A 27168-nucleotide genomic window follows, 5' to 3' on the forward strand; every position below is an offset into this window, starting at 1 on the left:
GAAACCGTGTGCCGGCAGCGCAGCGGCAGCAAGAGGCCCCATTAGCGAAAGCACACCTCTAGTTAAGAACAGTTTCAGGTTAAGAATGGATCGCCAGAAGGAATTAAGTTTGTGACTAGAGGCACCACTGAAGGAATGGGTTTCCCAAACCCAAAACTGACTGTGCAGGCAGTTTGAAACTGCACCAAAATCCCTATTTTTCCTTAGCTAAAATGCTTTAACTTCAGCTCTTGAGGCAAAACCCAGCTGTATAAACAAGTGCTCAAAGTTCTCTCCCTTAGCAGTCTATGAAGGCTGGTAATGACGGATGGCTTTGTCCATTCCAGAGTGGAACAGGGATGACACTCTGGGCCTTATCTTACATGCTGACCACAAAGACCACAAAGATGCACAGACCTAGTCCGGGAACAGCGCCAGAGTGTGTTCTTGGAGTTGGTGACCTCTTGCTCCAAGTTAAGAGTATAAGAACAGAAATACCCTTTTATGGTCAGAAGTACAGGAAGGAATACCCTTTTATGGTTAAAAATACCGGAGCAGGAACATATGTGATGTCAACCTGCGTGTATAGGCTGACGTGGTTGGATTCCTGGGGAAGGAGGGAGAGGGTGCCTGGAGGATATATATACTGCATGAAATTTCTCATTTCTAGGGACTTGCTGTGGACTGACCACGCAAGTGCCTTTCTGCTTTTCCGGAGAGCAGAAATAAAGAACTCTTTCTCTGAACCACACCTCGGTGTCATTTGACTTCCTTCCTCCTGTCTGGGAGCAACGCAGAGCCCACCAATCGGTAAAGTCTGATAAGGCTACACCACTGTATTTATACCCCACCCATCTTAAGTGTAGTCAGGATGTCTGCAGATCTCCAGAAGCAAACCTTTTAGTATCTTTATTTCGGATCCTATAAACTATGTCTAATTTGTTCAGTTTGTGTGTTTTTGAATGATTTAAGACTAAATTTTTATGTTGTAATTATTATTATTATTTTCCATCTTGCAAGCCACCTCAAGCATGGTATGAACTATGGAAAGGCACCACTCCAATAAAGTTATGTCTGGAGGTATATAGCCATTCAGCTAAGTACCCACCATTCACATCTTAAAAAAGTGAGCTCTGTTGCCATAGAGAGGAATGGATGTGCATTCTCTTATCTCACCCAACTGGAAGCCATGGGATCCTAGGATGAAGAATTCTTCCAGCTAGGCACATGTGCATGCAATTATGCCCAACATACTGTAATGAGTGGGCTTTGTGGGGCTAGTTTCTGTAAAAGCCAGGGCTACTTCCCATTGTGTAATCCTTTAGCTGGAGGGGCCTAGAATCTATAAGAGGAAACTTCCAGATCTGGTCTGGTCAGTTCAATAACCCCAAAATTCAGAGACCTGTGAATTTGGAAGGATGACTAAATTTCAACTGGCATACTTTTTCAAAGACTACAACTCAGAATGGTTCCTATTTAAAAGGAAACATCTTCTTCTCCCTCCCATTCCACCCTCCATATTTTACCACGCTTCATTTTTCGCATTGTGGCCCAGTCCTACTCGCTAGACTGTATAGAGAGATCCTCATCCCCTTTTAGTCTTCCTTTCTTATGACGTTTTGGGCCTCTCCACAAACCATGCTTGCTGACACCTCCTTCTCATGGACGTAAGGTGCCATTTTGGCTTCACTAGCAAGAACACTCATGCTTAGAAATGAAAAACAGAGGGAAAAGGCTTTTGGATCTGCTTTTATTGCAAGGCACAAGCTCAGGTAAGCCTTGAAAATGTTGCTTTTTCAATCTGGATGCTTTGGAGAAGAAGTCCCTAACTGGGGATGAAGCGGGATCCAGCAGCTCTCAAAGAGAGGGAGCATCTTCCACTTTTCAAAGGCATCTATCACTCCTTCCGTCTAAAACACAGAAACCAGCAACAAAAAGACAACAGTTAACTCGGTTTCATAGCAAAGTGACCATGTTTGAGACACAAAAATACAAAGCAAGGCATGTTGGACCACAAGAAAGTTTTCATGATAATAAACCATTGGCTAGGGATAGGTCTGTTTCAGTTTTTCATTTCCAGAAACTATGAATTACATAGATTCCCCTTTAGATGAGAATTGAATGCAGTCTCTGAGACACCCCTACCCCTAGGGGACTTTCTTTTTTAGGTACAGTTAAATATGTCACAGAATAGTGAGTGAGCTTGCAAGGTCTCCAATATTCTCCTGCAGACTGGATGTTATGCACGGCAGGGATTTGTTGTCTTTGTGGCCCTGAAGAAGAGTTCAGGGTTAACAGGAAGCTTGCACCCCATTTTGTGAGAGTGTTTTGAGAAACACGGGAGAACTGGCAGCCTTGGGTTCATTCAGTCCAGTTGCTAATTTCTCTGTATGCACCCAAGACAAAAGTCTACTGCCTCAGGTTCTTTCTTTAAAAGATAAAATAAGAATGAATCTGCTTGGAATTGAAAGTGGGAGATATGCATGGAATGTATGGGATGTGAAACTGAGGTAATCTTAAATGGTGGAGGGCAGGACACCACACAGAGTAAGAGCCCAGCATCTGTTAAAGCTGCAGAATAGACATCCCTTAGGCACTGAGATAAACAATGGATGAAGCTGCACAACAAATTAAATGTGCCCATACGGTGTGGTTTAGGGATTTGGCAAAGGAGATCTGGCATAAGCTCACAGGGCAAAGGGGCCAAAGACAGCTGGACCAGCCATGATGCAGGTGAGGACCCTGCTTCTGGTGGCAGAAGCCCCTCAGACAATAAACCCATTGGTGCCCCTCCTGCCCTGCTGGTTCTGCTTATGGTGAAAGAACTCAGCACAATCTTGCTTAAAATGGGCAACAATGGTAGTGCCGCTTCTGTGCCTGCAATCAACAGGGTATGGTGTGTGTCAGTGGCAGATCAGGCCATGGCAGGAGGAGCAGGTAGTTGGGCTTAGGATGATCAGGTTAGGGGACGCTGCATTGGGTACTTAAAATGATCAATCCAGAGGCTAATGGGAGAAGTGCAGGAGGTGTAATACTCTTTTGGTTAGCTGAAATTACCTTTTGCAACAGGGATAATTTTGAATACACGTTCCAATCCTTTTATAATTATTGGGACAACGTATAGGGAAGCAAGTACCATTGACACTATGGCAATGAATAAGATCCTTAGGTTCATCGTCTTGTGCAGATCCTGTGCAAAGAGAGAAACAAACATAAGTGGGGAGAAGGAAGTTAATTCACAATAGAATGAAAGAGAGGAACAACTCCACAGCCCTTTGAACAGGAGTGGCTCTGTGACGGTCTGGGTGCTGTGGCATCCCAACTCCTACCCCCCACCCCACCCCTTGCCACTGGCCACTGGTGTTTACCACCCTTGCTACATTCACAAGAAGAAATGGTCAATCTGCTTCTCCAGATATTTGCTCATGAGTGGAGGGTGTCAGTCTACGAAACACGACAGCAAGAAGTGAGGCACACATGGCTTATACGTTATAGAGAATCTAAAGCCTGGAACTGAAGTCATCAGAGCCGCAAGGACTACCCAGAATAAAAGGCTGTATACTAGATCAAGAAACATTTCCCACTAATCAGAAACTTTATACCCCAAATTTATTGGCAGACCTGTGGAAGAGACAAATCAAAATTTTATTTTCTAAAACGTATTCCATAAATTTGCATAGAATTGCATAAAATCTAACCAAACTGAGAAAAGAAGAGGCTGCTTTTCTTTTTCCTTACCAGTTTTACATGCGATGCCATTTTCCATATATTAATAAAAAGGTAAAGGACTGTTTTGACAGTTAATTCCAGTTGCAGACAACTCTGGGAGCCGGCGTTTGACCACAGACAGCTTCCGGGTCACGTGGCCAGCATGACTAAGCTGCTTCTGGTGAACCAGAGCAGCACACGGTAACGCCGTTTCCCTTCCCGCCGGAGCTGTACCTATTTATCTACTTGCACTTTGATGTGCTTTTGAATTGCTATGTTGGCAGGACCAGGGACCGAGCAATGGGAGCAATGGGAGCTCACGTCGTGGATTCAAACCACCAACCTTCTGATCAGCAAGCCCAAGAGGCTCAGTAGTTTAAACCACAGGGCCACTCATATCCCCTTTTCCTTATATTACTCTGCCATAATGAAGTCAACATGTGAACATCAAAGCACAGCCGTCCTCTGAAAGGCAGCTCTCCCTCCAAGTAATGTATTTTAAAAATGTACATGAAAAGGTGTAATTTCATGACAATAGCATGAAAATATAGGTTATAACAGGGCAAATTGCATAGCAATTATGGGCATAATGGGGGAAATTCAGCAACACAGTGCATATATCCCCTAATAGATGCACCCTTGTAGGCAGTTTTGTCTGATATATACATTTTTTATGCTAATTTTACCACTAAAGAAATGTCTCTAGCAAGAAAAGTGAGCTTCCTTTGCAAGGCCACAGAACAGCAACTGTACTCCTCTCCCTCTTCCACCCCACAATCGGCTGGCAGGTGTCCCTCTGTTTTCTTCCTCTCCATCCCTTACCTGGGGAAGCCAGGAGCAGCAAAGAGAGAACTGCCAAGCACAGGTGAAGGATCTTCATGGCTCAGGATGAACTGTGGTGGCAAAGCCAGCTTTTAAGCCAAATGGAGCCCCAAAGCTTGCCAAGAGAGGGCTGGGAGGGAGAAGCAGATTGCATAAATGTAATTTTTTGGGGACGTTGTGACTTAGGCTGACGTGGACAAGAATGTTGCCAAAATCACGTGCCTCTGCAAAGGCATTCTTGCATTCTGTCAGTCATAGCAGTTTCCACACAAGATCACAAACATTCAGGTGTGCTGTATTCATGTTTCAGAGGGAGATAGCTTAAATCAAATGAAACATTTATGAGGAGGATGCAATGCCTCACATAGGCAGTGCTAGGGGGATGTATCCCTCAGGTAAATAACTCACCCCTCACCTGTCCCCACCACATTGCTGGACCCTTGCAATTAGCTGAAGGAAGGGGACTTTTCACATGCTCACCTCCCACAATGATCATTCTTAATCTGGCCAAACTTAGATTCACAAAATGTTTAGGGGTATGCGTTACCCCTGCATCCCCCAAGGAAATAGCACTGGTAGTAGTAATAGCTTCAAACAGTTCTTCCAAAAAGAAAAAGAAAGATTCAAGTCCACCGATTGAAGAGGTTGAGTGGGACATGCAGGGCAAGGAGATTTCAAAGGTGAAATGATGGACTCTTTGCTTACTTGAAGGAAAGGCAATCTTCACATGCTCTCCTGTCCTTTTTCTCATTCTTGCAATCATCATCATCATCATCATCCTTTTTCGCAAACACCTTTTTCTAACTAGACTCAAAGCAACTTACAAAAATATTTTCAAACATGAGGGGCTCTGCTTCTCTTCTTGCTCCACCTGCCATGTCCACTCTGCACCCCATCATAATTGGCCAACCTGTCCTTTCCTTTCTCCTTTCCACCCTTGAAGATGACTAAGCCCCCTTTCCCCCTTCCCAACCCTGTTTCTGAAGCTGCTTCACTCTTCTGTCCTGCGCTCCTTGGAGTCGCTGTTATTTGTGACTAAAGATCAGGGGTGATGGTCTCCAGAACAGAAACATCCAAAGGCTGATGAGTTAACCTTCTCTGCTTTGAGGTTTCATTTGAGCTTTCATGCTCAGGCCTGGTGCTTTCATGTGCAAGGTGCTTGAAACTGAATATGGAACCCTTTGCAAGGAATATATGGAACCTAATCCTCAGCTAACAGACGCGGGTGCGCTGTGGTCTAAACCACTGAGCCTTGGGCTTGCCAATCAAAATGTCGGCAGTTCAAATCCCCGTTACATGGTGAGCTCCCATTGTTCGGTCCCAGCTCCTGGCAACCTAGCAGTTCAAAAGCACACCAAAAAATGCAAGTAGATAAATAGGTACCGCTCCTGCGGGAAGGTAAAAGGTGTTTCCGTGCACTGTTCTGATTTCGCCAGAAAGCGGCTTAGTCATGCTGGCCACATGACGTTGAAAAACTGTCTGCGGACAAATGTAGGCTCCCTCAGCCAGTAAAGCAAGGTGAGCTCAGCAACTCCAGGGTCGTCCGCGACTGGACTTAACTGTAAAGGGTCCTTTACCTTTTAATCCTCAGCTATTCAAACAAGATGGAGGGGAGAAGATCACACTGAGCAAATGTCCAGCAGCTATTGAAGTTTTAGGATGGACAGTTATGGTAATCCCTTTCCACTGAGATAAACAATAGATGAAACTGCATATTAATCTAAACAATCAAATACCATGTGATTGAAGAATTCGACCAAGAAGAATTGGCAAAACCTCACAGAGCAAAGCAACCAAAGACAGGACTGATCCCAGAGCCGAACAAGCCTTGAGGCAGGTGAGGACGCTGCTCCAGGTGGCAGAAGCCCCCAACCAGGCACAATGCCCATGGGTGCCCCTCCTGCCCTGCTGCTTCTGCCAGTGGAGGAGAAGCACCAGTATCATCAGCACTGATTTTGGAAAAGTTCACAGCCATTTGGGGGAATAAGGGATGTGCCGCCCTAAGCTGATTCTGCCATAGGTATCTTTTGCAATGGACAAAGTATGGAAATAACTGGCTGCGCAACCAATTAAGCTTGCAATCAAAGGACGATGTATTCAGGGACCACTTAAGTAATTGATGCTTTGTGTAACGAATGGAACAGGTAGCTAGTACTCACTGCTCTATCAAAATGACATTCTGTGTAATAAAAAGGTTGCATTAGAGATACTTTGTACTGCCAGTGGTTGTTTAATTAATGAAAAACCTAATTATGACAACTGCTTTTTTCTGTTTCTGACGGAATAGAATGGCTCTAAGACACAGAATGGAGGGAAGAGGCAGGGAGGTGAGATGAGTTTGTATTGATGCAGTTTTTACATAATGGAGGAAATAATAAAGGTTTAATGGAAAACTCAAATGGATATAGCAGAAAAATGCTATATTAAAGGAGGTTAAACTGGAATCAGATAAATGATCATCAACTTGTAAAGAAACCTATGGTTCATGTTAGCAGGCATCATAAAAGTTTTACGTAATGAAACTATTTTCTCAGTTCACTGGCTCCCTATGCCTAAATCCAAGAAGGGATGTCCATTTAGGGTGGTAGCCTAAAGCTACTCAGATCAGAGGCTCCTGAAAATGATTGATCCAAAAAATGCTACAAGAGGGGCATGGTGCGGGGAGAAGAAATAATACTTTCCTCTGGACACTTGTTTGATTCTCCTTTGCTAAGCTGAAGTTCCCTTCTGCAACAATTATACAGTGGTGGACAGCTCCCAATGTCAGTGAAGACAGCAGGACATCATCAACAGGAGGCAGATATAATCGGTTTGTAACTGTTACCATAAAGCACCAATGCTGCAGCAAGCAAAGGCTCCAGCAGCTCAGCCAGCTGCTTGTGGCTGGAAAGCCAGACAGGATGTTTGTGACTGTTGCCATGGGAACAAAGGGGCAGTCCATTCTGTACTGAGCACCGGATGTTAGCTCAGTGTGTGTGTGTGTCATATGACCCGTACTGGATGTACGTGGGAGGAGTTTCCTTCTTGCTGTTGTTGAGTGCAGACATGATTCTCTGTACTGATGTAAGAGGCAGAAATAAATGATGTAAATAGTTTTCTGTCTGCTTCTTTCCCCTCCCTGGGGACACCAAAGGGGAGAGAGGAAGAACGGTGTGTTCCTCTCATACATCTGAGAAGAATCGCCGGACCTCGCCTGCTTATCAGCAGAGGTTGGGAGACGCGGGGAGGTCGACAGGAATATCTGCCGGTGCCTACAGGTGGCACATTCCTCTGACCCAGGCAGAATTCCAACAGTGGCAGCCTTCGGATGGTTGCGATTCATCGGACATCTGCATGAGAGGCTGGTGGATTGTCCTCCTCTGCCCCAAGGAGGAAAAGAAGCGTCTGAAAGCATGCCAGAGGCTCAACAGACGGCTGGTGGAAAGAAGAGGTGTTTTCCAGAGCAACAAAGTTCAAGGTATGCTGCATTTCGGGCTAAAAGTGTGAACGCAGGAAGTTTAATTCCCTGGTTCACGGAGCTGCGTTTCAAAGAAAACAAAAGCTCCGGGAGAAGAAGCCTGCATTCCACAAATTTTTGTGGTAGATAAGGAGTCCCAATGAAATGCATTGTTGCTAGGTAACGGAAAGTTGGAAAGTTACTGGCAAAGGGGCTGGACTCTGTGTGTAAGCCTGGGAAAGCGAAACAAACCCAGAGAATGTTTTGGCTACAAGGTTTACGAGCTCTTGGAAGGGACTTTTCAATAGCAGCCAGAGTTTAGCTGCCAGGTGCAAAGAGCGTAAACAATTTGCAGTTTGCTGCCTGAGAAAGAAAAAAACGACTGTTGGATTTTACAGTTTGTTTGACAGCGTGAAAGAGGCTTGGCTTCAAGATGGATGCCAAGAAAGGGGGAGGTTTGCCTTGCCCTCCTTCCTTAACCAATGACAATTATTCATCTTGGTCTGTAAAGATGAAGGCCCTGCTGCAGAATCAGAGGCTTTTTGATGTAATTGAAAACCCCATCCCTGCAGCACCAACCGGAGGTTGGGAATCACAGAATGTAAGGGCCAGGACTGCTATAATTCTGTGTGTCTCAGATGATCAGTTGGTGCATGTTCAGCATTTTGAAAATGCGAAAGAGGTATGGGACACGCTGCGTACAACGCATCAGAGAGATGCTGGTTCTTCAGCGTTGCTGTATTTTGAGAAATTGACCAATCTGAGACTTGCGCCTGATGGAGATGTTCAAGCGCACCTGACAGAAATGAAGTTTCTGCGTCAACAGATGGTGGAACGCAATTTCCGTCTTCAGGAGGAAGTGTTTGGCTTCATGATGATAAACAGCCTTAGTCGCACCTACAAGGTTGTTGCCAGTCAGCTTGGTTCCCTACCGGCCGCGCAGCTGACCGCGGAGAGAGTTTGTGCTGTGGTCCTGAATGAACACGACAGACTTGCTGCACTGGAAGAAAAAGACAGGGGGAGGGAAGAACAGAGTTCTAATTCCCCCACTGCTGATGCTACTGGGGAGCATGGTGTAGCATTGAGTGCTGTCCGATGCTACAATTGTGGACAGACTGGGCATCTACAGCGAAACTGTAAGAAGCCGCGCCAGTCCAGAGGAGCAAAGAGCAGCTCTACGAAGCCTCAGGCGTCAGGCAAAAGCCGTACCAAGTGCCAGGTGAAACCTGCAAAGGCTATGATGGCGAAAGGAACCACGCCAGATGTTGGGAACTCGTTCATAATTGACACGGGCGCCACGGTTCACATGTGCCCGCACAGAGGACTATTTTCAACGTTGAAGAAGCAAAGCTTCACTGTGAAACAGGCCAACGGTCAGGAGTTGGAAGCGACTGGAATTGGGACTGTGTTTCTTGAGAGTCTGAACTTGACTATAAGTGGTGTTTACCTGGTTCCAGAACTGAGATTTAATCTGCTGAGCGTGTCGCAGATTGCAAAGAAAGGACTGAAACTGTCCTATGATGCTAAAAGCTGCAAGATCTACAAAGATGGAGAACTGTTTCTTACTGCCAAAGAGAAAGATGGACTGTATTTGTTGACTTTTGATCAGAGTGATTACATGAAATGTAATTCTTCTGTGTCTAACAAAATCTCTCTTGCAGGGGTGACCAAGACCAGTGTGAGCACCAGGAAGGTGACGAAGAAGGTCGACAGAGCATTTCAGCGGGTGTATGCTGATGTGATTGGTCCTCTAGAACCATCTAGGGGCTATGCAAAATATTACCTTTTGTGTGTGGATTGTTTCACTAATTATTCTTGGGTTTATATGATGGAGAAACCGCAAGAAACTTTAGAAAAGTTTCAGGAGTTTTGTGACAAGGTTAAAAGTATGCATGATGCTAACATTGATTGTCTTTTCACAGATGAGAAGCAAATTTTTCTGTTACAGAAGTTTCAGAAGTTCCTGGATGGAAAAGGGATAGACCACAAAGTGGCAGTTTCACAAGAAGCGTGGAACAGGGGGGTCTGTGTAAAAGTGAACAAAGAATTGCAAAAGGGGATGAATGCGCAATTGCTGAGTTCACATTTGCCACACGTATATTGGGCCGAATCGCTAGCGTCCTATCTTCATGTGTGGTTGAGAAAGGTCTCAACAGAGTTGGGATGTTCTCCTTTTGAGAAGCTGTTCAATAGAAAACCTTCTGTTGCCTATTTTAAGGTTTTCGGGTCTCATGTGAGAACAGAAGCTCCAGGTGGAGTAAAGAATGCCAGAGGCATTTTTGTGGGTTATGAAAAGGGTCTCTACAGAGTAATTTTGTCTGAATCTGGTCAGGTGATTCTCACAAAGTTCCTAGAGAGTGCTCCGGACCAAGAGCGAGTAGTACAAACATTTCCCACAGGTGGCGATTATGATGATGATGATGATGAGTTTGATCTTATTGAGTTCAGTAGTACTGATGATGACAGCGATAGCTCAGACAGCTCAGTTGTCACAGTCATTGAGAGGAAATCTCACATAATGACTAGACCCTCAGAAGAGGAGGATGAACCATTGATTAAGCTTAGTACTGGGTCTCCAGAGAGTTCAGAGGCTGAACCAGAAAGCACAGAAGAGCAGCGACTCTTACGTAGGTCTGAGAGAGCAGCGAAGGGTGTACCACCCAAGAGGTATTCAAAGGAGTTTGCTAACCTTGCATATGTTGCTATTGTAAACGACCAAGGACAGATTGAAGCTGTGTCTGAGTCAGAGACAAAGGCACAACAGAGAGTTGTTAACCAAGGTAATGCGAAGTCACACAACCAGAGAGGTACATTGGTTAAACCAGTGGCGGGTAGTTCCAAGGGTGGAACTGAAACAACAGGGGAATGTTATAAATATAACAACTGTTTGTTTTCTTCTCTGGATGACGCTTTGCTCGCAGCACACATTGATACTTTAGGGGGAGTATGTTACCATAAAGCACCAATGCTGCAGCAAGCAAAGGCTCCAGCAGCTCAGCCAGCTGCTTGTGGCTGGAAAGCCAGACAGGATGTTTGTGACTGTTGCCATGGGAACAAAGGGGCAGTCCATTCTGTACTGAGCACCGGATGTTAGCTCAGTGTGTGTGTGTGTCATATGACCCGTACTGGATGTACGTGGGAGGAGTTTCCTTCTTGCTGTTGTTGAGTGCAGACATGATTCTCTGTACTGATGTAAGAGGCAGAAATAAATGATGTAAATAGTTTTCTGTCTGCTTCTTTCCCCTCCCTGGGGACACCAAAGGGGAGAGAGGAAGAACGGTGTGTTCCTCTCATACATCTGAGAAGAATCGCCGGACCTCGCCTGCTTATCAGCAGAGGTTGGGAGACGCGGGGAGGTCGACAGGAATATCTGCCGGTGCCTACAGGTGGCACATTCCTCTGACCCAGGCAGAATTCCAACAGTAACAGGCCAAATCCTGTGTAGAGGAAGAACAAATACCATGGTCGACAAGTAAAAGGAAAGTTCATTCAGAAGAGGAAGAAACGGAGGCACAACTTCATAGCCGACCCCCCTAAAATAAATCTTGGCTGCACCCATGCTTCCCATATTTTTAATTTGTTTGGAACATTTTGACCTAGGCTGACATGGAGGAGAATGTTGCCAAAATCACATGCTTGTGGGAAGATATTGCTGAAATCTGGTAGTCATAGCAGTTTCCGCAGAAGTAGGATCCCAACTACAGATCGCAAACATTCAGATCTGCTGCATTCATGTTTCACAAGGAGATAGCTTGGATCAAACAAAAAGTTTATGAGGAGAATAGGCAGTGCCAGGGGGATGTATTCCTCAGGTAAATAACTCACCCCTCACCTGTTCCCATCACATTGCTGGACCCTTGTGGTTTCTTGAAGGAAGGGCACCTTTCACAATAACAATTGGCCAACCTGTCCATTCCCTTCTCCTTTACACCATAGAGGATGACTAAGCCATTTACTTACTTACTTACTGTGGCGATCACACAGGGCCCCCGGACGTTTGATGGTCTATTGACCCTGTGCCACCACTGTGATTGCTTTCTTCGCTGCCACCCCCCCCCCCCGCTTCTCATGGGGACACACGGAGTCCAGACAGTTGTTAACATTAACAAATAATCAAGTTTATTTTTCTCTTGTCAGTTTCTTAATCTTAGTTCCTAACAACTCCAAACTGATTATTCCCAACTATCTATCTGACTCCACCTGACAATTCCTCTCACAATACATCTCTACCAACCCACACCTAATCCTCCCTCTTCCTTCTTCAACTCCCAAACCTCAACTCTCAACTCCCAAACCTCAACTGACTTTCAAAGTCTCCCACTCTAACTTTTACTCCCCCCTTGCATTCTCACTGGCCAATCACATCACACTCATTTTAACCCTTTCCTATGACGCATCCTAGGAGGCAAACGCCACATTCCTCCCCCCTTAAGAAGACTGACTCAGGAGGGATAACTCAACCTAGTTATTCTCCTGATCAATCAGCAGTACATCTTTATGGCAAATAAACATTTCCTAACCTGCCATTTCACCCTTCACTTCACACCTAACATTTGTACATCAAATACTGTGTTCTGGTAAAATATACATATATACAAAAACCTGTTACATCTTAAGCATTCAGTTAACTTTCAATTGCAGGTCTTCTGGATAAGGCGTCTGCAACGGTGTTCAGGGTCCCTTTCACATTTTTAACCGTAAAATTAAAGTCTTGCAGTGATAGGGCCCACCTCATCAGCTTACTGTTGGTCTTCATGGTTCTCAGCCACAGCAAGGGTGAATGGTCAGTACATAAAGTAAAAGTTCGGCCCCAGATGTACGGCTTCAGTTTCTGTAATGCCCACACGATGGCAAGGCATTCCTTCTCGATGGTCGAATAATGTCTTTCCCTTGGTAGTAGTTTCTTGCTTAGGAAGGTGATGGGATGCAGGTCGTCCTTCTCTCCCTGTTGGCACAGCACGGCCCCGATCCCGGCATTGGATGCATCGGTGAAGACGGTGAACTCACGATCATAATCAGGAGCAACAAGGACTGGATTTGATGTCAAGGCGCTTTTTAAGGCGTCAAACGCCCGCTGACATGCTGCTGTCCAGTTAACCATGTCTGGCTCCTTCTTCCGCGTTAGGTCAGATAAAGGCACTGCTATCTCGCTAAATTTCGGAATAAATTTGCGATAATAACTGGCTAGTCCTAGGAAAGCTCTGACTTTCTTCTTGGAGGTAGGGGTAGGCCAGTTTGAAATGGCTTCTACCTTTGTCTCTAAAAGTTTCATCACTCTTCCTCCCACCATGTGTCCCAGGTATTGAATAGTCAAGCCCCCTATCTGGCATTTGCTAGCTTTGATGGTTAAGCCCGCCTCTTTAATTCGCTGTAGCACTATCCCTAAGTGCTCTTTGTGTTTCTCCCAAGTTGGACTGTACACAGCAATATCGTCCAAATAAGCAGCTGTGAACTCTCTTAATCCGTTCAGGATTTTGTCCACCAATCGCTGAAAAGTTGCTGGCGCATTCTTTAAGCCAAAGGGCATTACTTTAAACTCAAACAGCCCTAAGGGACTTCTGGATGCAGTTTTCTCCTGGTCCCTAGGGTCCATTTCCACTTGATAGTACCCCTTTGTTAAGTCTAGGCAGGTGATGTAATGACACTGGCCTATAGCTTTGATCAGGTCATCTAAACGGGGCATTGGATATGCATCCGCTTTAGTGACATGGTTCAGCTTCCTATAATCCAGGCAAAATCTAATAGATCCATCAGGTTTGTCTAATAACACTATGGGTGCTGCCCAGCGGCTTTCCGAAGGGATTATCATCCCTGCCTTCAGCATCGCCCTTACCTCATTGCTAACTTTCCCCACATACTCTCCAGTTATTCTGTAGGGGTTGACAGCAATAGGCTTAGCATCCCCAGTGTCGATATGATGTATAACTCCTTTAGCTCTACCTGTAGTGTTACTGAAAATGTCTTTATAATCTTGTAGGATCTGCTTAACCTCCACCTGCTGATTAAGGGTTAATGTAGGAGCTATCTTTATTTCTTGTAGATTGCACAATTGCTCCCCTCTCCCTTCCCAGCATGTTATATCGGTTATTTTGTGGTATTATATCTTAATTTTATTCTGTGAACTGCCCTGAGACCCCCAGTTATAAAGCGGTATATTAAATAAGTAAGTAAGTAAGTGACGCGGGTGGCGTTGTAAGGGACGCGGGTGGCGCAGTGGGTTAAACCACAGAGCCTAGGACTTGCTGATCAGAAGGTCGGTGGTTCGAATCCCTGCAACGGGATGAACTCCCGTTGCTCGGTCCCTGCTCCTGCCAACCTAGCATTTCTAAAGCACGTCAAAGAGAAGTGGATAAATAGGTACCGCTCTGGCGGAAAGGTAAACGGTATTTCCGTGCGCTGCTCTGGTTTGCCAGAAGCGGCTTAGTCATGCTGGCCACATGACCCGGAAGGTGTATGCCGCCTCCCTCGGCCAATAAAGCGAGATGAGCGCCACAGCCCCAGAGTCGGCCACAACTGGACGTAATGGTCAGGGGTCCCTTTACCTTGAGTAGGTAAGTAAGTAAGTAAGTAAGTAAATGGCTTAGTCATCCTCTACGGTGGAAAGGAGAAGGGAAAGGACAGGCTGGCCAATTATTGTTGTGAAAGGTGCCCTTCGTTCAGGTAACCGCAAGGGTCCAGCCAAGATTTATTTTAGGGGGTCCTATGAAGTTGTGCCTCCGTTTCATGCTCTTCTGAATGAACTTTCCTTTCACTTGTGGACCATGGTATTTGTTCTCCCTCTACAAAGGATTTGGCCTGTTACAAACCGATTATATCTGCCTCCTGTTGATGATGTCCTGCTGTCTTCACTGACATCGGGAGCTGTCCACCACTGTATAATTGTTGCAGAAGGGAACTTCTGCTTGGCGAATGAGAGTCAAACAAGTGTCCAGAGGAAAGTATCATTTCTCCTCCCCACGCCCCACGTAAAACTTTTATGATGCCTGCTAACATGAACAACAGGTTTCTTTACAAGTTGATGATCATTTATCTGATTCCAGTTTAACCTCCTTTAATATAGCATTTGTCTGCTATATCCATTTGAGTTATCCATTAAAACTTTATTATTTCATCCATTATATAAAAACTGCATCGCTACAAACTCATCTCTCCTCCCTCCCTCTTCCCATCCATGTCTTAGAGCCATTCTATTCCTTCAGAAACAGAATTAACCAAAACAAAACTCATTATAGTCATTATGTAGGTTGATTATACAGCCTGCAAGATTTACAGTTGTCTTAATTAGGTTTTTCATTAATTAAACAACCACTGGCAGTACAAAGTATCTCTAATGCAACCTTTTTATTACACAGAATGTCATTTTCATAGAGCAGTGAGTACCAGCTACCTGTTCCATTAGTTACACAAAGCATCAATTACTTAAGTGGTCCCTGAATACATCGTCCTGTGATTGCAAGCTTAATTGGTTGCGCAGCCAGTTGTTTTCATACTTTGTCCATTGCAAAAGACACCTATGGCAGAATCAGCCTAGGGCGGCACTTCCCGTTTTGCCCCAAATGGCAGCCCAAAATCAGTGCTGATGGTACTGGTGCTTCTCCTCCACTGGCAGAAGCAGCAGGGCAGAAGGGGCACCCATGGGCATTCTGCCTGGTTGGGGGCTTCTGCCACCTGGAGCAGCGTCCTCACCTGCCTCAAGGCTCTGGGATCAGCCCTGTCTTTGGTTGCTTTGTTCTGTGAGGTTTTGCCAATTCTTCTTGGTCGAATTCTTCAATCACATGGTATTTGATTGTTTAGATTAATATGCAGTTTCATCTATTGTTTATCTCAGTGGAAAGGGATTACCATAACTGTCCATCCTAAAATTTCAATAGCTGCTGGACATTTGCTCAGTGTGATCTTCTCCCCTCCATCTTGTTTGAATAGCTGAGGATTAAAAGGAAAAGGACCCTTTACAGTTAAGTCCAGTCGCGGACGACCCTGGAGTTGCTGAGCTCACCTTGCTTTACTGGCTGAGGGAGCCTACATTTGTCCGCAGACAGTTTTTCAACGTCATGTGGCCAGCATGACTAAGCCGCTTCTGGCGAAATCAGAACAGTGCACGGAAACACCTTTTACCTTCCCGCAGGAGCGGTACCTATTTATCTACTTGCATTTTTTGGTGTGCTTTCGAACTGCTTGGTTGCCAGGATCTGGGACCGAACAACGGGAGCTCACCATGTAACGGGGATTTGAACTGCCGACGTTTTGATTGGCAAGCCCAAGGCTCAGTGGTTTAGACCACAGCGCACCCGCGTCCGTTAGCTGAGGATTAGGTTCCATATATTCCTTGCAAAGGGTTCCATATTCAGTTTCAAGCACCTTGCACATGAAAGCACCAGGCCTGAGCATGAAAGCTCAAATGAAACCTCAAAGCAGAGAAGGTTAACTCATCAGCCTTTGGATATTTCTGTTCTGGAGACCATCACCCCTGATCTTTAGTCACAAATAACAGCGACTCCAAGGAGCGCAGGACAGAAGAGTGAAGCAGCTTCAGAAACAGGGTTAGGAAGGGGGAAAGGGGGCTTAGTCATCTTCAAGGGTGGAAAGGAGAAAGGAAAGGACAGGTTGGCCAATTATGATGGGGTGCAGAGTGGACATGGCAGGTGGAGCAAGCAGAGAAGCAGAGCCCCTCATGTTTGAAAATATTTTTGTAAGTTGCTTTGAGTCTAGATAGAAAAAGGTGTTTGCGAAAAAGGATGATGATGATGATGATTGCAAGAATGAGAAAAAGGACAAGAGAGCATGTGAAGATTGCCTTTCCTTCAAGTAAGCACAGAGTCCATCATTTCACCTTTGAAATCTCCTTGCCCTGCATGTCCCACTCAACCTCTTCAATCGGTGGACTTGAATCTTTCTTTTTCTTTTTGGAAGAACTGTTTGAAGCTATTACTACTACCAGTGCTATTTCCTTGGGGGATGCAGGGGTAACGCATACCCCTAAACATTTTGTGAATCTAAGTTTGGCCAGATTAAGAATGATCATTGTGGGAGGTGAGCATGTGAAAAGTCCCCTTCCTTCAGCTAATTGCAAGGGTCCAGCAATGTGGTGGGGACAGGTGAGGGGTGAGTTATTTACCTGAGGGATACATCCCCCTAGCACTGCCTATGTGAGGCATTGCATCCTCCTCATAAATGTTTCATTTGATTTAAGCTATCTCCCTCTGAAACATGAATACAGCACACCTGAATATTTGTGATCTTGTGTGGAAACTGCTATGACTGACAGAATGCAGGAATGCCTTTGCAGAGGCACGTGATTTTGGCAACATTCTTGTCCACGTCAGCCTAAGTCACAACGTCCCCAAAAAATTACATTTATGCAATCTGCTTCTCCCTCCCAGCCCTCTCTTGGCAAGCTTTGGGGCTCCATTTGGCTTAAAAGCTGGCTTTGCCTGGCTTTGCCACCACAATTCATCCTGAGCCATGAAGATCCTTCACCTGTGCTTGGCAGTTCTCTCTTTGCTGCTCCTGGCTTCCCCAGGTAAGGGATGGAGAGGAAGAAAACAGAGGGACACCTGCCAGCCGATTGTGGGGTGGAAGAGGGAGAGGAGTACAGTTGCTGTTCTGTGGCCTTGCAAAGGAAGCTCACTTTTCTTGCTAGAGACATTTCTTTAGTGGTAAAATTAGCATAAAAATGTATATATCAGACAAAACTGCCTACAAGGGTGCATCTATTAGGGGATATATGCACTGTGTTGCTGAATTTCCCCCATTATGCCCATAATTGCTATGCAATTTGCCCTGTTATAACCTACATTTTCATGCTATTGTCATGAAATTACACCTTTTCATGTACATTTTTAAAATACATTACTTGGAGGGAGAGCTGCCTTTCAGAGGACGGCTGTGCTTTGATGTTCACATGTTGACTTCATTATGGCAGAGTAATATAAGGAAAAGGGGATATGAGTGGCCCTGTGGTTTAAACTACTGAGCCTCTTGGGCTTGCCGACCAGAAGGTTGGTGGTTTGAATCTCCACGACGGGGTGAGCTCCCATTGCTCGGTCCCTGGTCCTGCCAACCTAGCAATTCGAAAGCACATCAAAGTGCAAGTAGATAAATAGGTACAGCTCCGGCAGGAAGGGAAACGGTGTTTCCGTGTGCTGCTCTGGTTCACCAGAAGCAGCTTAGTCATGCTGGCCACGTGACCCGGAAGCTGTCTGTGGTCAAACGCCGGCTCCCAGAGTTGTCTGCAACTGGAATTAACTGTCAAAACAGTCCTTTACCTTTTTATTAATATATGGAAAATGGCATCGCATGTAAAACTGGTAAGGAAAAAGAAAAGCAGCCTCTTCTTTTCTCAGTTTGGTTAGATTTTATGCAATTCTATGCAAATTTATGGAATACGTTTTAGAAAATAAAATTTTGATTTGTCTCTTCCACAGGTCTGCCAATAAATTTGGGGTATAAGGTTTCTAATTAGTGGGAAATGTTTCTTGATGTAGTATACAGCCTTTTATTCTGGGTAGTCCTTGGGGCTCTGATGGCTTCAGTTCCAGGCTTTAGATTCTCTATAACGTATAAGCCATGTGTGCCTCACTTCTTGCTGTCGTGTTTTGTAGACTGACACTCTCCACTCATGAGCAAATATCTGGATAAGCACATCTACCATTTCTTCTTGTGAATGTAGAAAGGGTGGTAAACACCAGTGGCCAGTGGCAAGGGGTGGGGTGGGGGGTAGGAGTTGGGATCCCACAGCACCCAGACCGTCACAGAGCCACTCCTGTTCAAAGGGCTGTGGAGTTGTTCCTCTCTTTCATTCTATTGTGAATTAACTTCCTTCTCCCCACTTATGTTTGTTTCTCTCTTTGCACAGGATCTGCACAAGACGATGAACCTCAGAATCCTAGGCAATGCTTTAAGGCCAATGGTATTTGCGTCCCTCTAGGTTGTCCCAATACTTTTAAAAAGATTGGAAGGTGTATTCATAATTATCCCTGTTGCCTAAGGTAATTTCAGCTAACCAAAAGAGTATTACACCTCCTGCACTTCTCCCATTAGCTTCTGGATTGATCATTTTAAGTACCCAATGCAGAGTCTCTTAAATTGATCATCCTTTGCCTGCAAGCTCAATTGCTCCATTGCAAAAATAAAAATAAAAATACCTATGCCAGAATGAGCCAAGGGTGGCACATCCCATTTTGCCGCTTGATGCAAAATGCTAATTGCTGCTTTGCCATTCTGCCAGGACGGCTCCTAAGCCCATCTACCTGCTCCTCCTGCCATGGCCTGATCTGCCACTGACACACACCATACCCTGTTGGTTGCAGGCACAGAAGCGGCACTACCACTGTTGCCCATTTTAAGCCAGATTGTGTTGAGTTCTTTCACCATAAGCAGAACCAGCAGGGCACGAGGGGTTTATTGTCTGAGGGGCTTCTGCGAACAGAAGCAGGGTCCTCACCTGCATCATGGCTGGTCCAGCCGTCTTTGGCCCCTTTGCCCTCTGAGCTTATGCCAGATCTCCTTTGCCAAATCCCTAAACCACACCGTATGGGCACATTTAATTTGTTGTGCAGCTTCATCCATTGTTTATCTCAGTGCCTAAGGGATGTCTATTCTACAGCTTTAACAGATGCTGGGCACTTACTCTGTGTGGTGTCCTGCCCTCCACCGTTTAAGATTACCTCAGTTTCACATGCCATACATTCCATGCAAATCTCCCACTTTCAACTCCAAGCAGATTCATTATTATTTTATCTTTTAATGAAAGAACCTGAGGCAGTAGACTTTTGTCTTGGGTGCATACAGAGAAATTAGCAACTGGACTGAATGAACCCAAGGGTGCCAGTTGTCCCGTGTTTCTCAAAACACTCTCACAAAATGGGGTGCAAGCTTCCTGTTAACCCTGAACTCTTCTTCAGAGCCACAAAGACAACAAATCCCTGCCGTGCATAACATCCAGTCTGCAGGAGAATATTGGAGACCTTGCAAGCTCACTCACTATTCCGTGACATATTTAATTGTACCTAGAAAAGAAAGTCCCCCAGGGCTAGGGGTGTCTCAGAGACTGCATTCAATTCTCATCGAAAGGGGAATCTATGTAATTCATAGTTTCTGGAAATGAAAAACTGAAACAGACCTATCCCTAGCCAATGGTTTATTATCATGAAAACTTTCTTGTGGTCCAACATGCCTTGCTTTGTATTTTTGTGTCTCAAACATGGTCACTTTGCTATGAAACCGAGTTAACTGTTGTCTTTTTGTTGCTGGTTTCTATGTTTTAGACCGAAGGAGTGATAGATGCCTTTGAAAAGTGGAAGATGCTCCCTCTCTTTGAGAGCTGCTAGATCCCGCTTCATCCCCAGTTAGGGACTTCTTCTCCAAAGCATCCAGATTGAAAAAGCAACATTTTCAAGGCTTACCTGAGCTTGTGCCTTGCAATAAAAGCAGATCCAAAAGCCTTTTCCCTCTGTTTTTCATTTCTAAGCATGAGTGTTCTTGCTAGTGAAGCCAAAATGGCACCTTACGTCCATGAGAAGGAGGTGTCAGCAAGCATGGTTTGTGGAAAGGCCCAAAACGTCATAAGAAAGGAAGACTAAAAGGGGATGAGGATCTCTCTATACAGTCTAGCGAGTTGGACTGGGCCACAATGTGGAAAATGAAGAGTGGTAAAATATGGAGGGTGGAATGGGAGGGAGAAGAAGATGTTTCCTTTTAAATAGGAACCAATCTGAGTTGTACTGTTTGAAAAAGTATGCCAGTTGAAATTTAGTCATCCTTCCAAATTCACAGGTCTCTGAATTTTGGGGTTATTGAACTGACCAGACCAGATCTGGAAGTTTCCTCTTATACATTCTAGGCCCCTCCAGCTAAAGGATTACAGGATGGGAAGTAGCCCTGGCTTTTACAGAAACTAGCCCCACAAAGCCCACTCATTACAGTATGTTGGGCATAATTGCATGCACATGTGCCTAGCTGGAAGAATTCTTCATCCTAGGATCCCATGGCTTCCAGTTGGGTGAGATAAGAGAATGCACATCCATTCCTCTCTATGGCAACAGAGCTCACTCTTTTAAGATGTGAATGGTGGGTACTTAGCTGAATGGCTATATACCTCCAGACATAATTTTATTGGAGTGGTGCCTTTCCATAGTTCATACCATGCTTGAGGTGGCTTGCAAGATGGAAAATAATAATAATTACAACATAAAAATTTAGTCTTAAATCATTCAAAAACACACAAACTGAACAAATTAGACATAATTTATAGGATCCGAAATAAAGATACTAAAAGGTTTGCTTCTGGAGATCTGCAGACATCCTGACTACACTTAAGATGGGTGGGGTATAAATACAGTGGTGTAGCCTTATTAGACTTTACCGATTGGTGGGCTCTGCATTGCTCCCGGACAGGAGGAAGGAAGTCAAATGACACCGAGGGTTTGTTCAGAGAAAGAGTTCTTTATTTCTGCTCTCCGGAAAAGCAGAAAGGCACTTGCGTGGTCAGTCCACAGCAAGTCCAAAGAAATGAGAAATTTCATGCAGTATATATATATCCTCCAGGCACCCTCTCCCTCCTTCCCCAGGAATCCAACCACGTCAGCCTATACACGCAGGTTGACATCACATATGTTCCTGCTCCGGTATTTTTAACCATAAAAGGGTATTCCTTCCTGTACTTCTGACCATAAAAGGGTATTTCTGTTCTTATACTCTTAACTTGGAGCAAGAGGTCACCAACTCCAAGAACACACTCTGGCGCTGTTCCCGGACTAGGTCTGTGCATCTTTGTGGTCTTTGTGGTCAGCATGTAAGATAAGGCCCAGAGTGTCATCCCTGTTCCACTGTGGAATGGACAAAGTCATCCGTCATTACCAGCCTTCATAGACTGATAAGGGAGAGAACTTTGAGCACTTGTTTATACAGCTGGGTTTTGGCTCAAGAGCTGAAGTTAAAGCATTTTAGCTAAGGAAAAATAGGGATTTTGGTGCAGTTTCAAACTGCCTGCACAGTCAGTTTTGGGTTTGGGAAACCCATTCCTTCAGTGGTACCTCTAGTAACAAACTTAATTCGTTATGGCGATCCATTCTTAACCTGAAACTGTTCTTAACTAGAGGTGTGCTTTCGCTAATGGGGCCTCTTGCTGCCGCTGCGCTGCCGGCACACGATTTCCATTCTCATCCCAGGGCAAAGTTCTCAACTCGTGGTAACTCTTCCAGGTTAGCGAAGTTTGTAACCAGAAATGTTTCTAACCTGAGGCGTTTGTAACTGGAGGTACCACTGTAGTAAAATTATTATTCATAATAAAACAGGATGTCCCTATTTTCATGGAAGGAATTTGGGAGGATTTCTTGAGAACAGCAAGGGACCCTATATTGAGAAAGCAATGGGGAGACTCCATCTGTTTCTCTTCTTCCAAGAATCACAACTATAATTCAGTGTCCCCAACTCTTCCCCCTTGTGTCCTGCCCTGAAGGCCACAGCCTGCTGGCCTCTCTTGCCCATCTGTGCTGTGGCTGGCCTGTTTCTCCTTTGATCTCCTAGCGTAGAGTTTGGAGGTGACTTCTAATCCTAAAGTCCAAGAGAGAGAAGTGTGAGGAGGAGCAGGAAGATGTAAAACAGGGTGAAAGCTAAGGTGTATCAGCCTAAACAACAAAGAGATTCAGAGGTCCGCTGAGAGTGGAGGAACTACACCACTCTGAGGGTGAATCTACACACAGGGGGAGAAATGTCGGGAAATCTACTGTTGAGAAGTGGAACTGTTATTTTTTCAACTCTGAAGCACATTTTTTCAACCTCTGAAGCACATCTTTCATATGATGTATATGCTGTTCTTGATTCTCTGAATAAATCAAAATGTTATCAAAACAGTCCACCAGGACTCTGAGTATGTAGCTGATGAAATCTTAGAATGTTGCTGCTCCTGACTGAAATGTTATCTCCCTCTCTCTCCCTGCCTTCTCTTGGCAACCTCTGGGGCTCCATTTGGCTTAAAAGCTGGCATTCAGCTTTGCCACATCAACTCATCCTGAACCATGAAGATCCTTCACCTATGCTTGGCAGTTCTCTCTTTGCTGCTCCTGGCTTCCCCAGGATTTTTAGGAAGTCGTTAGTCTGCACCAGGCGTCCTATTGTGAAGACCCAGTTTTCTGAGTTCATGTTCTGGAAGTTGTGCAATAGGGGCAGTACAGGATTCCTTTTGGTGTACTGACCTCCCCGCTGCACCAAGGATTCCCTGCCTGAGCTGCTTCCTGGAGACACCTAGTTTGGTTGTCCTAGGGGATTTTAACCTCCAGATCTGCCGCAGTCATGTTTCAGAATGAAATAGATTGGTTCAAATGAAAATTTTATGAGGAGGATACAATGCCCAGGGGATTTATCCCTCAGGTAAATAACTCACGCTTCACCTGTCCCCACCAGATTGCTGGATCCTTGCAGTTACCTGAAGGAAGAGCATTTTCACAGGCTCATATCCCAAAATTATTATTAGTTGTAGTCATAATAGCATCAAACAGTTCTTAAAAAAAATAATCCAAGTCGACCAATTGAAGAGGTTGAGTGGGCACATGCAGGGCAAGGAGATTTCAAAGGTGAATTGATGGACTCTTCAGCTTACTTGAAGGAAGGGAAATTTTCACATTTCTCCTCCTCCTCCTCCTCCTCCTCCTCCTCTTCCTAACTCACCACCACCATATCTCTCAGACACCTTTTTCAAACAGGACTCAAGACAACTTAAAAAATAATTCAAAACTGGAGGGGCTCTTCTTCTCTGCTTCCTCCACCTGCCATTTCCCACTCTGCACCCCATAATAATTGGCCAGCCTGTCCTTCCCTTTCTCCTTTCCACCCTAGAAGATGACAAATCCCCCTTTCTCCTTCCCAACCCTGTTTCTGAAGCCGCTTCACTCTTCTGTTCAAAACCCCCTGGAGTCACTGTCAGTATGGCTGTAGATTGGGGGTGATGGCATCTCCAGATCAGAAACATCCAAAGGGCAACAGGTTCAGGTCCAGTCCTGATACTTTCATGCCCAAGGTGCTTGGAACGGAATGTGGGACACTTTACATGAAATATATGGGTCCGGATCCTCAGCTATCTAAACAAGGTGGAGGGGGAACGTTTTGTGCCTCTGCACAACCATGCCTGCTAACACCTCCTTCTCATGGGCATAAGGTCCCATTTTGGCTTCATTAGCAATGACGCTCATGCTTGAAAATAAACAAGAGAAGTAATAGGGCTTTTGGAGCTGCTTTTATTGTAAGGCACAACTCATGTAAGCCTTGAAAATGTTGCTTTTTTATAATCTGGATGCTTTGGGGAAGACGTCTCTAGCTGGGGATGAAGCGGGATCCAGCGGATCTCAAAAAGAGAGGGAGCATCTTCCATTTTTCAAAGTCAGCCATTTCTTATCTACGTCTGCAACATAAAAACCAGCAACAAAAAGACAACAGTTAACTCCGTTTCATAGCAAGATGACTATGTTTGAGACATGAAAATACAAAGCAAGCCATGTTGGTCCATAAGAAGCATTTCAACAACAACAACAACAAATCTTTATTACGGTTGAGGACCAGCATAAGGAGGGAGGGATACAATAATTTAAAATCCTTTTTAAAAAATGTTTTAAAAAACTAAAATAAGTTAAAACTTATAAGATGCTATAAGAATCCAAAAGAAGATAAGAGAACATTAGACAAGTCCGGAAGAGCAGAAAAGGTTCGTAGTATATAGGACTACAGCTATCAGTCTACCAAGCACTCTAATACGAGTGCTCATTATATCTAGTTTGTGGTACAGGCCATCATGCAACAAATTGTGAGCACTGCTGTGCAGAATATGGCAACGATGTCCGTTGCAGCAGGGTTTGTATCTGAAGGCAGCAGGGAGTTACTGAATTGTCCTGTGCACTGGCAATAACAGTTGGGGTCCTGGCTAGATCAATTTGCGCTCAGTGTCTACAACATGTTGTTTTATGAGAGCTTTGGCTCTCATGACCATTGGGTTGGGATAGGTCTCAGTTTCAGTTTTTCATTTTCAGAAACTAGGAATTCAGTAGATTCACCTTTCAATGAGAACTGAATCCATTTCTTCCCCATCCTTACCCCTGGGGGACATTGTTTTCTAGGTACAATTAAATATTTCAAAGAATCGTGAGTGAGCTTTCAAGGTCTCCAATATTCTCCTGCAAACTGGATGTTATGCACGGCAGGGATTTTTTGTCTTTGTGGCCCTGAGGAAGAGTTCTGGGGAAACAGGAAGCTTGCTCACCATTTTGTGACAATGTTTTGAGAAACACGGGAGAACTGGCACCCTGGGGTTCATTCCATCCAGTTGCTAATTTCTCTGTATGCACCCAAGGCAAAAGTCTACTGCCTCAGGTTCTTTCTTTAAAAGATAAAATAAAAATGAAGCTGCTTGGAGTTGAAAGTGGGAGATTTGCATGGAATGTATGGGATGTGAAATTGAGGTAATCTTAAATGGTGGAGGGCAGGACAGCGCACAGAGTAAGTGCCCAGTATCTGTTAAAGCTGCAGAATAGACATCCCTTAGGCACTGAGAAAAACAATGGATGAAGCTGCACAACAAATTAAATGTGCCCATACGGTGTGGTTTAGGGATTTGGCAAAGGAGATCTGGCATAAGCTCAGAGGGCAAAGGGGCCAAAGACGGCTGGACCAGCCATGAGGCAGGTGAGGACCCTGCTTCTGGTGGCAGAAGCCCCTCAGACAACAAACCCATTGGTGCCCCTCCTGCCCCGCTGCCTCTGCAGTAAAATAATAGTAAAATAATACAGCATTCTAAAATCAATTCATTGTAAAATAAGTTCAAATCATATTAATGGCAACCATTGGGCTAGACTTCTGTGAGGATTACCAAAGGATCAGGCTATGCCTTGGCCAAAGGCCTGGTGGAACAGTTCTGTCTTGCAGGCCCTGCAGAGTCTCTTGCGACAGAGTGTTCCACCAGATTGGAGCCACAGCTGAAAAAGCCCTGGCTCTGGTTGAGGCCAGCCTAACCTCTCTGTGGCCCAGGACCACCAAGGTGCTTTTGTTTGAAACCGTAAGGTCCTCCATGGGTCCTGGGCCGTATAGGGCTTTAAAGGTTAAAATTCCATAAAATCCAACGAAACTGAGAAAAAAAGAGGCTACCTTTGGTTTTCCTTACCAGTTTTACATGCAATGTAGTTTTCCATATATTGCTGCACCTTAATGGTCAATATGTGAACCAAAGGAGAGCCATCCGTTGAAAGGCAGTTCTCCCTCCAAGTAATGTGTTTATCCCCTTCATGGATCACTGCCTTGCCGTGGCGAAGGGGCTTGAATAACTCAGAGAAGCTATGAGCTATGCCATGCAGGGCCACCCAAGATGGACAGGTCATAGTGGAGAGTTTTGACCAAACGTGATCCACCTGGAGCAGGAACCGGCAAGCCACTCCAGTATCCCTGCCAAGAAAACTCCATGGACAAAGACAAAAGGCATATAAAAGTTATGACGCTGGAAGATGAGCCCCTCAGGTCGGAAGGCGTCCAACATGCTACTGAGGAAGAGCGGAGGACAAGTACAAGTAGATTCAGAGCTGATGAAGCGGCTAGGCCAAAGCCGAAAGCACGCTCAGTTGCGGATATGCCTGGAAGCGAAAGGAAAGTCCAATGCTGTAAAGAAAAATATTGCATAGGAACCTGGAATGTAAGAACCATGAACCTTGGTAAGTTGGATGTGGTCAAAAATGAGATGGCAAGAATAAATATTGACATCCTGGGCATCAGTGAACTAAGATGGACGGGAATGGGCGAATTCAGTTCGGATGACCATCATATCTACTACTGTGGGCAAGAATCCCGTAAAAGAAATGGAGTGGCCCTCATAGTCAACAAAAGAGTGGAGAAAGCTGTGCTGGGAAGCAATCTCAAAAATGATAGAATGATCTCGATACGAATCCAAGGCAGACCTTTTAACATCACAGTAATCCAAGTTTATGCACCAACCACTGGTGCTGAAGAAACTGAAATTGACCAATTCTATGAAGACTTACAACACCTTATAGAATTGACACCAAAGAAGGATGTTCTTCTCATTATAGGGGATTGGAATGCTAAAGTAGGGAATCAAGAGATAAAAGGAACAACTGGCAAGTTTGGCCTTGGAGATCAAAACGAAGCAGGGCAAAGGCTAATAGAGTTCTGCCAAGAGAACAAGCTGGTCATCACAAACACTCTTTTCCAACAACACAAGAGACGACTCT

General features: G+C 44.9%; 2 long non-coding RNA genes across 2 annotated transcripts in view; one reads left to right on the forward strand and one right to left on the reverse strand.

Annotated features, from left to right (window-relative positions):
• Window positions 1-27168, forward strand: part of LOC308474697 — a 77585-nt gene that overhangs the window by 19403 nt on the left and 31014 nt on the right. The window contains exon 3 of the long non-coding RNA XR_013984860.1: window positions 18801-18933. This is a non-coding gene — a long non-coding RNA (uncharacterized lncRNA). The remainder of the gene's footprint in view (window positions 1-18800; window positions 18934-27168) is intronic.
• Window positions 1713-23743, reverse strand: LOC308474729. The gene is made up of 4 exons (XR_013984901.1): window positions 23710-23743; window positions 4510-5380; window positions 3037-3169; window positions 1713-1889 (listed from the first exon to the last, which is right to left on the reverse strand). It is a non-coding gene; the product is annotated as an uncharacterized lncRNA (long non-coding RNA).

This window comes from Podarcis pityusensis, assembly GCF_964106645.2.
Source record: "Podarcis pityusensis genome assembly, chromosome: 3".
In the NCBI taxonomy this organism is placed as follows: domain Eukaryota; kingdom Metazoa; phylum Chordata; class Lepidosauria; order Squamata; family Lacertidae; genus Podarcis; species Podarcis pityusensis.